Raw genomic sequence first — 13,468 nt, forward strand, 5'->3', positions numbered from 1 at the left:
GTTACTGAAAACTTTGGGTTGAAAGAACCCCGGGTAACAGCACATCAGGAAACATAAAAAAATGCACAGTGACAAACTTCCTGAAATTTATTTCCCCTCACTAGCCTATCAAGAGCATTTTTTTCAGTTATAATATAGAGCCCGATATTCAGAAGTTCTACAAATTTCCACTCACAGGGCCATATTCTCAACCGTACTTTACTCCAATTGCACTGTAAATATGATGGAAATCTACCCTAACAGGCTATGTGGGGGTTCCTCCCATCTATGGTTGTTGAGGACTGGAGGAGTTGCAGCTTGATCCTTGGTCCTTGTTCCCAGAGGACTGCTCCAACCTGGAGTTGCCCCCAGGATTGGAAGAGTGCAAATGTTCCATAAACCTGCATTCCTTCATCCTCTCTGCCCCACCTTCCAGTGGGCCATTGGCAGTTATATTTTGCCCAGGAGCCCCTTCTGCTCCAGGAACTCCTAATAAGTGGCCCCTGTAATCACTACTCAAAGAACCAGGGCTTCTTTTGGATCTTGGAGGACCAGCAGAATTTGGGGGCAATACCACTACCCTTTCATGAAGGGTGCAAAGCCTCCACCTTCTTTCCTATGTAGCTTTTGGTAAAGAGTCATCAGGAGGAGTTTCACAGTCTTGCCACCCCAACCCTCATACCGCTTCCATCCAAAGGATATTTCTGTGAAGAGGAACCTTTCATGCAGGAAGGTTTCTCTGTGCCGGGGGCACTCTGCACCTATATGATTTGCATCAGCTCATGGCCCAGAAAGGAGTGGTGTAACAGGAGCCAGGGACTCCTTATTTATAATCCCAGATCTGTCTCTGATTGTCAAGTCACTTATCTTCTTTGCCTCAGTAAAATGGGGATTATAATGCTTACTTACGTATATCACCAGGGTACCTTGTGGATTAGTTAGTTAATACAGGCAAAGCACTTTAAAAAAGAAAAATGCTATCAGTATCCAGAGTAAATGACTAAGTATATATTAGTATTCCCTGGACAACATCTTGCTTGATCATCAGGTTATGAAGTCAGATTTCTTTATAGTTTGCCTGTTAATACAAGACATACAACAAGTCATTTTGGTCTGGAAAATGATCTTTGTCTCTATTGTCCCAACCACTCAGATCCAGTGTAAGTGGAATTGATGGTATGTGTTTCCCATAGCACTCACTCATAATGCCGTTGACATGTGTTGGTGCAACTTCTGTAACTTATCTAGGTATTTAATTTTATTTATTCATTTTCAGCTGAGAACAGAGGAGGAGGAAGTGAGAATCTGCTTGTGTGCGTGAACAGCAAAGGTCAAGGTAAGTGAAATGTTTGAGAGGAAAAACAGGCCTGTTAAGTTTTTTGCTTTTGATTTAGCTTTGAAAGTTACTCAGCATCAGAATATCAACTTGCTTTGCATTTTAATCTCCATAAATCCTATCAGGATGTGGTAAGCGCTGCCAAGTGCTATCAGAAACTTGCTGCTCTGCTGTCACTATTTCTGAAATGACAGCAGAAGAAAGGGTGTGGGTTTCTGGCCACCTTTATCAAAAGAGACTACAGGCAGGTGTAATTTGTAAAAATTGAGAATTAAAGTATATTTCTAAGACCCAGCCAGCGACCTTAAGACAACATAATAAAAGGGGCACTGACGGCAGTATGTGACGATAAAAAGATTGGGCATTTTTTGTTGTTGTTTTTACAGGTAGCCTAATGGAAATAGATCCTGATTACTTTTGACACATGTTAATGGTGCTTGTCACATTCTCTATATTTTCATCATGACATGCATAATTTTTGATGACATGTGTCACCTTTTGTATATTTCTTAAATATATGTCATTTGCTAAAAATATACAAGATATTGGCAAAGTATGCATACCAACAATTGCATAAAAGCATCTCACAACAGCAGATGCACCAGTGATTGGCAGGAAGAAGATATGGTTTATTTTTTAAACTAAGTTACAAAACATTTCCCCCCCCAAAAAACCCCTTTTTTTAAAAAGGTGGCTTTTACAGGCTATCTTGGAGGAGGCAGGGAGGGGATGATACCAGGGAGAGAAAGAAATAGTTGGAGTTTTTCTGGCAGATATTTGCCTTTTTCTGCTGTGGAAAAGCTGTAAAATGCTGATACAATAATGTGGTAGTCATTGATTTATATGGTTTGGCAAAAGCTAGGCCAGCTCCTCCGAGGAGGAAAGGGAACAGGAGAGACACATTTCAGTCTGGCATTGAGAAATGGCTGTTCAGCATTCGGGATGTGACCTTCTGCCATTTGAAGTATATGGTTGATATTATTCTTACTCTGGGAGAAGCAGTCGGGGATTACTGGATGTTTTAATATCCCACAATGCACATAAAAACTGGGGCACCTGGAGAAATGGCAGGTGACCCCTTTTGGATCAGAATGGATGACTCACTTTGACTGCTGTTCTCTTAAAAATACCTCTCAACAAATGTAACTGTCTTGTATACATTGTACTGTATATATGTACCTATAACTATAGGGACACATTGTCCAAATAAGATCCCATTTACTGGCTTTGTACTGATTTTTGTTGTTGTTACAATCACTTTCTTGCCATTGAACTACAAGCGGGGCCAGAGATACAGAGACTAACCCCAGAATCAGATTACTGTCCAAACTCCCCCAAAGTTTAGAGGAATTTGGTGCTCCAGTTTGGTCCATTATAGAAAGAAAATCTAAAAAATGAAGGTGGGATCAAGACCCAATCTTTCCCAAAGTTTAGGTCCATTATTTCACTAAGCACGCATTGTTACTACCTGGCCCTGTAGTGCTCAATGCAGTCACCAGTCAGTGATGAGTGAGCCCAGTCGCTAGTGTTGCCAGGCCAAGTGGGTCTCAGTAGATTCCAGACACTATTTCCAGTTCTGAACTCTTAGGGCACACTCTTGGGCTCAGCCCTCCTGTCTGATGCCTTTCAAGAGGCACTGTCACCCTAGACCTTGAAACCAGTGTCTGAGACCTTCCTATGTCCCCCTGCCTCCACTGCTTATACACATTCCCCCAGAGCTCCACCGAGGCTGTGGTCACCCTGGAATTCTGGTTTAACCTTGTCAAGTACAATGTGGTAGGAAAGAAAGGAACACAAGTTTAGCAAAGGACTATCTTAACCATGGTGATTTTACTCTTAAAGCACCTGAGAGTTATCAATCTTTGAAAATAACAGAAGTCCTGAGTTGCACCCTCACCTCATCTGATCTCACCCTTCCTGTCAGTCTGAGATTCATTAGCATTTCAAGTTATGCGGAGTCCCTCCTTACCTCTTTCTCCTGCAGGTCCTTCTTACATGTTGTGATGGGCACCCCCTGCTCAGAGTAGTAGCTGGCTCTCAAGTAGAGTTTCTGGTCTCTGTGCCAGGTGCTCAACTGAGACTCTCTAGCATTCTCCCCCACCCCCTTTTGTCATGCTTGCTCCACCTGCAGGCCCTTGTGTAGCAAAACTATTGTTCCATGAGAACAGGCCAGCAGGCAGAGACAATCAATGTCGATGGCCCAAGATTGCCATCTGGTCCTTCAACAAGTATCAAACACCTGTCCTCAGCAGGGCAACTGTCTGTAACAATAGGCAGAACCATAGGTTGTCTTTGGGCATGTCCAGGCTTGTATTCAATACATAGTACACAATGGAGTTCATAGTTTGATATTGACATATCCCACTCTGTCACCCCCATCTCCAGCTTTAAGCCTTGGAGGAATACTGACAGATTGTAAAAGAAATAAATTTTGCAGAAAACATATACAGAAGGAGTGCAATTTTCAGTCCCAAATAAGCACATATTTGACCAGCGAAAATCTCTATGGAAAACAAAGCTTAGTATTCAGTTGATACATTTCTGCTTTTCTTTATTGACTATACTGTATTATCCTTTTGTTTAACTGGCTAAATATGGAATCTGCAGGAAATTCTGATACATAGGGATGGGGAATCCACTTCAGATAAAAATAAGAACTTCTCTGAACCACTGCCCGAAACACAAGCTGAACTCCAGGAAAATACTTTGTCATTCAGAAAGTTGAGATAATATGTTGGTACTCATTACCTTTTATGTTAGGATTTTGTTGTACTCTGGGATATAGCCAGGATTGGAATGGAACGTTCCAATAGTAAAGCAGCAAAGTTGAATGGTCAGGAGTGTGGGCAAATGCTTTCAATCTAATGGATAAAAGGACCATTCTTTCCAAGTAACTGCGCTACAAAGATTAGATGTAATGACGATATTGACTATATTAATAGAAGCAAAGGTATACTTTACAAGATAGTAAATTCTAGCCATACAAACAAGATTTCTCCTTATGGGAAAGTACTATAGAATTTAGTAGCATATGAAAATCTTTCTGTAGAGCTTTTTTATCATGGATAAATATACTGTTACTTCCTCAAATCTGGTTTTAAAAGTCTATAGGGTTTTAGAGTGATTTCTGCAGAGCCCTTTTTCTTCTGTTCCTTTTCTGGTCCCAATTCAGCAAAGCATGTAAGTTTATGCTTCACTTCATGCTTATGAGTAATCCCATTCTTATGCAGCAAAGCACTTTAAACACGGGCTTAAATACTTTGACAAATAGAGATAGGATTACTCACATGTAAGTAATTTGCTGAACTAGAGCCTAAATTTTGTAGGACATTTTGATAAAACTTATGACAAAAACAGGAGGATTTATTATAATTTGATTGGAAATATGTAGCTACTGTAGTTCTTCACATACACTTCACCAGTAATACCATTTACTTATTGAATATTGAAAAATGGCAGTTACAGTGTACAGTCGGCTGCACACTATAAGTAGCTTTTGAATAGATGAGGTTTTAATACTTATTTTAAATACCTCCAAAATATTATTTTGATGTAGAGAACACATACAAGATCAATAGTTAGACCCTACATTTAATAGTCTGAGCATATGTTGTAATTCATACACGTCTCCTTGTGAAATGAAACAAAGTCGTTGTGCATGTAGAGTAAGTGGCTGGATGCTTGAATGGAGCTAGCAGAAGAAGTCATTGTATATTAGCCTTACAAATGAAAAAGAAATCTTATAATGAGTGAAACTGGAAAGGATCTATCAATTTGGTTGTTTGACAGGAAACAAGAACTCTGAAATTTACTTTGCTTCCTCCCAATGAGTGTAGGTCATGCGAGAAATTCATTTTGAAGGGATTCGGCACGTTCCCATTAATTATAGTCATGCTTATAAAATATATGATGCTTATAAAACAGAAATGTTTCTGGGGGGAAGGGCATTCGTTTCATTGTTATGGACTTTAATTATATATAACTGAGGCTTCTAAAGACAGGACTGTATTAGTAGATTGGAGCAGGAGGTGCACAGACCACATAGCAGTGCTTGGAGGCATTACACCTGCGCAGAGTAAGAGGAAAGATAAAGGTCTTGATTCTCCTGTGTGATGGAGCATTGCTCACTGCACCAGGGAGTGCTCTCATGAAGCCACTTCAAGGTCTTTTGTTGTTAGGGCCTTCCCATCCCCAGTGTGACTTGATGCTTCTGTGTAGAGCTATGTGAATAGCTGAGTTTTCAGTTCCCCATTTGCAATATTGTAGCCATGTTGGTCCCAGGATATTAGAGAGACAAGGTGGGGAAGGTTATATATTTCACTGGACCAAAGTTTGGTGACTGCAGAGGTGTTAACAGGCCACTTCACCTTGAATGGTCTCTTAGAATATGCGTTAACTACTTATGCTAAACAATCTGTTCCACCTTGTATTCAGTTGTGACACTCTAAGGCCATGTCGACTCCAGCAAGCTTACAAAGGCACATCTGTACTGATGCAGCTGTGTTGCTGTAAGGGTCCTCATGTAGCTGTCCTATGCTGACTGGAGAGAGCTCTCCTCTCGACATAATAAAACCACTTCTACAAGGGCACTTCCACTTCTGGTGGCAAAAACGTATGTCACTTTGGGTTTTTTTTTTCACACCCTTGAGCGACGTGAGTTTTGCCGAAATAAGTGGTAATGTAGACATAGCATTAATACCTTTCCCAGACCTGAAGCAGAGCTCTATGTCACTTGGAAGCTTCTCTCTCTCACCAGCAGAAGTTGGTCCAACAAAAGATATTACCTCACCCAAGCTGTCTTTTTTTCAAGTCACTGGCCGGTCTGAAAAATTTGAAAAAGAAATTTGTTTGGGTCAACCCAAAATGGATGCTTTGATAAATCAAAAAGTCAGAAAAAAGTTTCAGGTGGAACAAAATGTTCAGTTCAACTTGAAATGAGACATTTTGCTTTGTTTCCAGGCATTTTAACTGGTTTTTTGTTTGTTTTTTTAAATAAAAGCAAAGCGAACTTGGAAACCAAGGGCTAGTTTAAAAAAAAAAAAAAAGAGGAGGAGAAGGTATGCCTCCATTATGCCAATGGCTGGGGCACTCACTTGGGATGTGGGAGATGCAGGTTTGAATCTTCACTCTGGAACAGACACTTAAACCCAGATCTCTTCCCTCCTCAGGTGAGTTCACTAAGCTATTGTGTGTTCTCCAGTGGTGTTTTTCTCCTGTTGGAACTGTATAGATAATTAAACATGCATTGTCTCAGAGCGTGAGAATGACTCTATGGCCTGGTGGTTAGGGTACTCACCTGGGTTCCAGTTTCAGTGAACAGATAAGTTAATAATACTGTGAGAAAGATTTTTCACAGCATGTTTGAGCAGTACACTGGATTATGTTACTACAAAACTGACTAGGGATTACACAGCTCAAGTCCTGATTCTTCTCTCATTTGCACCAGTGTAAATCAGGTGTAACGCTACTGAAAGCAGTGGACGCATTCAGCTGTATAACTGGCATAACAGACAAGAGGGTAAGGGCCTGAGTCATCTTGAAATTAATATGCAGATTTGGTCAGAACTACCAAGTTGCTTAGGCCAACAGCTTCGAACAAAGTGTTGCTTTAAAAAAAAAAGCATGCAAGCATTCACACTTTAAAAATAGATACAAATATATAGGTACTGTATAGACTAAGTGCAAGGTAAGTTTATATTATAGAGCCATGAACACCAACTAAACAATAAATTATTTTTAAAGTTCAAATATTGAGCTCTAGAAGAAAATCAAAAGTGCTTTCCTGCTGTTCTTTTCAATATTCATGTCATGTTTTATTCTGAAGTTAGATTCATCCACACTCTAAAATGTACTCTACTTTTATCTTAAGTATTGCTATATCCAAAGGAACAAAGAATGTTTCTTATCAGCATCTTCCTGCTGGACTTCCTAATGCATTTGATTTCCAGCTATTAACCCAGGAGACCTATGTTCACAATCACTTTGTGGTTCTTAAGACCCTACAGGTTTAGTGGTGTATAGACATTCTTACAAAGATTATTACTTTATTTTGTACTGAACAATGTTTGCCAATATCCTCTTGACTTGGGCTGAAAGATGACTAGAAAATCAACCAGCTAAACCACTGGGGATCTAAATTTTTCTCTTGCGCTGCTATTTGCTTTCAATAAAACCCCAGAAACATGAACTTTCAACAGCATCTCACACTATTTTAAGTGGGAAATATTATGGTATCATCACACTCTGGCCAAAAATAGTTAGATGAGCTCGTTCAAGGCTTCTTGTAAAAATAAATGCCAGACTCATCAGCGGGACACATTCTGTTCTCACTTATACCTGAATAAATCAGGAGTAACTCCATTGAAATTAATAGCTATGTTGGAGTAAAACTGACATATGTGAGATCAGAATTTAGCCATAGTGGGAGAAGTAGGGCCATTGCAACAGACAGGCTTTGCTAGAATATACTGTACAGAAATTCTACAGATCAGAATACATACCCAATTCTCAGCAACTACCTAAAATGTCCAAATACAGATATTAACTTACTAATAAAAAGCAATAACTACTTGTAATATTATTTTTTTAAACATGTGCTTTAAAGATGAACCTTAGTTACAACAAACTCCCAGACTTCATACCAACATGGCATTGTTTTGATTTTTTCTTATGGTTGGTATTTACCTTAATTTTCTTAGCAGAAGGCCATGCCGTCCATCACAGGCATTTTGATCAATTTTGCATTACCCAATTTTATCCAAAATCATAAGTCATATGTTAACTGTTTTTCTCCTGATGTGATTACAGAGATATTTTTTCCTGCCATTTACATTTATGAGATTTATGGGACAAATCCTTTTAACATGAATAGGAATGAAGCATTTAAGAACCTGACTGAGGAAAGGACACTTATTCAGAGAAACACTTAAACCTGTGTTTAAGTCCCATTGAAGTCACAGGCTTAAAAGTAAGCACAAGCTTAAATACTTCCCTGAACAGAGACTAAACATGGTTAATTACTTACCTATATCAGGAACTACCGGCCCTATGCTAAAAATATGAGTAATAAATCACTATGCTGGAGGATTATGCTTTCCTTTCCTGCCATTTACATTTATGAGATTTATGGGACAAACCCTTTTAACATGAATAGGAGAGGAAATATCATCTTACATTAATTGGTTCCTTCTAATCCTAAACTCTAATACTCATGGACTATAGCAACTCTGTGTCATAGAACTGGTTTATTTATTATACACACACATATACCAGCTCATTTTTGGTGTTGAGATCCACGTGTAGAACTTGGTGAATATATCCAAAGGCTTCCAAAAACTGAAATCACTTTATTCACATCCATTTTGTTCACTTTTTGCTCACTTGAGGTTTGCATTACTTTTTCTGTGCAACCCTTGCGCATGCTGTAGAAACACCAGTCCAGCTTGAGTGGGACAGGTGGCCCCGGAGCTCTTATAGAAGTACAAAGCCTTCATATGGAAGGTCTTATGCCTCTAGCATGTGTCTCGAGATCTGTGCATCTTAATTGGGCACCTAGAGGTTGTTGGGCAGAACCTCCTGTTTGTTTCACAGAATAATCCTCTCCCCAGGGGCTGACTTGCTATTATTTGTATTGCAGTGGTTAGGAGCCCCAGTACTGTATCAGGACCCCATTGTATAAACAAACAAAAAAAGATGGTCCCTTCCACAAATTGCTTACAATATAAGTAAAAGAAAAAAGACAACAGGTACATACGTACAGATATGTGGGAAGTGCATGGGAACAATAAGACAATACTAGTCAGCATCACAGAACACCAGCTGCCAAACTTCATAAAAAGATAGTAAGTAGTCATCTAAGCTCTACCTACAAGATAAGCTCTACCCCATGCGAAGCCAAGAAGAGACATCATATCACTATGTACTGCTCCAGTTTGAGCCCTGCATCCCCCATGTTGTTTTTAGGAGAATCTCGCAGGCATTTCCTTCCCATTCCCTCCCCTCTTTCATATTTTGGTTTCATTAGAAGAGAAGATTTTCTCATTGCACTACTTTTTCACAAACTACAGGGATATACCAACTGGATTCAAACAACACATGCTTTGTCAACATTCATGTAATATCAGTAGCACACTCAGCTTGAAAAACTGCCTTCATATTTGGCTTTCAGATCTGATTTGGCAATCATATATATATATATATATATATATGGATTTTATTCCTATTAGGATCATAATTCTGACTGAGCCCAACGTTTGTTTCCCGACATTTTCGGGGTGTGGGGGGAACCCTCAACTTTCATCTAAATATAGAGAAAAGCTATTCTTAATACATACATGGCATGTTCCTCTGCATAGTTTGCACTTGGTTATGAATGGCTTTTTTGTGTTCTAACTGCATTACTGAAAACACTTTCAATGTGCTGCCATAAGATTAGTGAACATTTTACCCATTCTGTGAACTATACATAAATCCCAGAACAGCGGCAGGAAAAAAGCAACATAAGCTCAAGCAGAAGGTCTCCGTTTATTGGAACTCCACAAACTGCATGCTTGAATGGCTCCAGGGTAACAAACTGCCATACCTGCCTTTATATACATGCAAAATCAGAAAAAGCAGATGTTGACCTGACCTCCATCCAATACATTTGTGTTGCTCTACTGATCTGTATTTATTTGTGCTCTAATTATGTTGCTATCTTTATTTTTGCTATTTTTATTGTTTCAGTTACTTGTAAGGCACTTATTACCCATGCTGCCTAGGTGTGTGTTATACCCACTAAAAAGAGCCAAGAGTCGGGGGCACATACTCTGCCACTTTTCAGGGCACCCAACTCAGTTACCTTGAAGAAAACTGACATGGGGACTCTTCAGTAAATTAAATCTCAGAGGAATCTAGCACCAATCATTGTTGGAAAACTTAGAAGAAGAGATGCATCTGGTATCTCAAACTTGAACCAGGCCAAGCTGGAGTTCAGATGTATTTCAAGTGGGATTGAGAGCATGCTACCAAGAATGTCTTACTATGATGCTCTTGGTGTTCACATTACTGATATCTAGTCAAAGCCTTTCTCTCTGAGCGGAATCCAATTTTTGAGATAGCTGGGTTCCAGAAATGAACTTGCAGCCAGTTAAGATTTTGAAGTACATATGTGATATGATGTCTTCAGTCTAACTAAACTGTGGGTAGTAGTTGATTGCAATACCTAAAGTTTCCAAGGGGCATTCAAAGCTAGAAGAGCACTGAGGTGATAAAAGTATGAATTGCTCTCGTGTGCTCTGCATCTGAGAGAAACCTTCTGGCCAGCTAGAGATTAAAGATGTTCCTGGTTGCTGCTGCCTTGTCTCCTAGGATCAACGTGGGCCACATTAAGTCCACAAGATTTTGAACTACCTTGGGAATAGGAAAACAAATGGAGGGAAGAGTCTTTACCAATTCCTCATAAAGCTTCCTTCAGCCAGCCAAGCATCATTTCCTTTTTATTTAGATTGAGCCTCAGCCATCTGGCTTTCAGCCAGGTCCTATATTACTCAGGCACTTAGAGAACAGGGAGACAGTTCTGTCAGGGTCCACTGAAAAGGAGATGGAGAGCTGAATATAATCAATCTATTGATGACATTGTAGGCCATGCTGTCTCACAATTTCCCCTGGTGGTTTCTCATAAACATTATTTGAGAGTAGTGGCAAGTTAAAGCCCTATAGTACTACACAGCTGAGAGAACAATTGTCTTGCACTGCTGTTTGCAGTCTCTCTGAAAGGTACCATGTCTCATAAGACATAAGTGACACATCAGGGTCAGTGATTTCGAAGCCATTGATGCCAATGCAGCATAGATGTCTGGCCTCTGTCAGTTGCCCTGAGGAGATCATGAACCATTGTAATTAATGCTGTGTCCCCATAGTATAATCTGGTTGGAAGCCTAACTGAAAGTAGCCCCGAAACATTGCAGAAATGCCAGGAGTAGCAAGAGAAGGCTAGCCATTCCTTTGTCATTGTACCTACCTGGGAAGGGAAGGCTAGAGACTGGATGCTAACTAGTGAGGTTGTCGCTATCCAGCATCATTTCTATAAGCAAGGGTCAGTGCTCAGCATGTTTAAGAGTTGTGCTCCATTAGGAGGGAAACATGTAGCCATCAGTATAGTGCCCAGCAAAAATGGACAAAGATCCATCTTATAGGTAGTTGTGTGAATCTCTTCTAGTGTATCGAGGACTTTGTATTGTGAGAACAAATGAAACGTAGTCAGTGAAGATGGGGAACTCCTTCCTTCTACCACTGGAACTGCTCCTGTGACTGTCAATATTGCCCTGAATCTTTTAACAGCTCCTCTCTAAGTACATTTAGAGTTCTTCACAGAATGAGACTCTCACCTCAGGGGCTTGCTGGACAGTTTGGGTTTGGGTTTGGGTTAATCAAGTAGTTCCACTTCCTCAAACAGTTCTCTGGTCAGATCTTTGCAAGTGGAGGTACAAATGAAAAGAAGGAACACTTAACCTATTCATTGACTTCAGCGAGAGGTTGAATGTACAAGAAATTGAGGATTGGGCCCAATGTTTTCAAATACTATTTACATAAAAGCAATGCTTCTTGTTGCTGGCTTAGCTAATCAACCCCACACATAAAAAAGACACTCTTAAAGGTAATATATTTCCAGTGAGCTGATTTTCTGTCACTGGGGTTTACTTTCTTTCTCTTTCTATAGTCTTAGTTACAAAGCCTATTTGATAACTACACCATTAGGGAAAAGTGCTTTTCTTTTTAAAGGTTTGAGTATATTTGGGTTTTGTTGTGATTAAAGGGGTGATTATATTTGGGAAAACTTTTGAATCTATTGTTAGTTTTCTTGGCCTGTGTGAAAATGGGATTGGGTTTTCTATTCATTTTACAGCTTTAAAACAAAGCAAGCAGGGAAACTCACCAGGTAGTTAGGAGAAATAGAAGAGCCTGAAAGGATTATTATACTCATTTTGTGCAGAGGTTAGTGATAGTAAATAAAGAGCAGTAGAAGTTTTATCAAACTTTGTGACTTTAGAACCAAATAACAACAAAGAAGGATTTAGTGAGACGATTGTGAGTGGGCAGAGGGAAAGTCTTTAGGGAGCACCATGAGCAGGTACAGTGTAGCGTCACACTTTGCACCTTGCCACCCTGGTTTCTTCACACACCTGCTTCTAACTATGCACATGCTAGCATAATCATTCTATCCATGGCTAGCACTACACATTTTGATGCCCAAAGAGGCAAGCCTCCCCTGAAAGCTTTCTCTGGAGGGCGTCTTGCCCTCAGCACTAGTCCTGTTTTGATTTCTGCATGGCATTCTGCTTTGGAGAGAATATGTGCAACTTCTCCTGCTAGGAAAGCACTATTCCTACAAGCTTCACACTTTTATCAGCTGTCCTACAGTGGTCTCCCTGCAGAGTCTGTCTCTCCCAAATTTCTTAGCTCTGTAGTAAAAAAAGATAGCGAACATTGCACAGATAAATATATCCATCCAAGTTCCCCTCACTTTCCCCCCCTTTTCATTTTATCCCAGTTAAGTTGATCCTTTTTTTTTTTTTCTTCATCCACCAGGAAAGCAAAAAATCATTTTATGTTGCTGGGTTTCCTCACTTACTCTTGCTGGAGTTGCTCCCTTCAGCTTCCTCTCTGGTTGGCCCCACCTCTTTCTCCTCATCTTCTAGGCCACCAATAGTTCATGGAAGATCAGAGATTTCAAGAGGTACAAAAGAGGCTAATGAAACATCAAGAAGACTGGCAGTTGATGAAGAAAAACCTGATAGTTTGCTAGCATCTTGATTCTTCTAAGAATTGGATAGGACAAATCAGGTAAAGTCAATCTATCCCTATTAACAGAAGGATAGACTTTTCCGAATGAAAAAGGAAACATTCTTCACTGCAGACTGAAGCAACAGCCAGAAGACTTCTAGTTAGCTAACCTCTGATCAACAGCTCACTTTATAATAAAATAATAAGATAATAATAATAATAATAATATAATATAATAGGCAAAATACCCCAGACAGCTCCTTGCTCTCTTAAAACATACCCAACGGATTCTGCAGACCCTAGAAGAAGCAGTTATCTCAAAATAATATTAGGTAATAATCCACTTGGGTGAATGACACTATTTTTTATGTCTATCAACTGTGCAGGATT

Source organism: Lepidochelys kempii, chromosome 7 (assembly GCF_965140285.1).
Source record: "Lepidochelys kempii isolate rLepKem1 chromosome 7, rLepKem1.hap1, whole genome shotgun sequence".
Classification (NCBI taxonomy): domain Eukaryota; kingdom Metazoa; phylum Chordata; order Testudines; family Cheloniidae; genus Lepidochelys; species Lepidochelys kempii.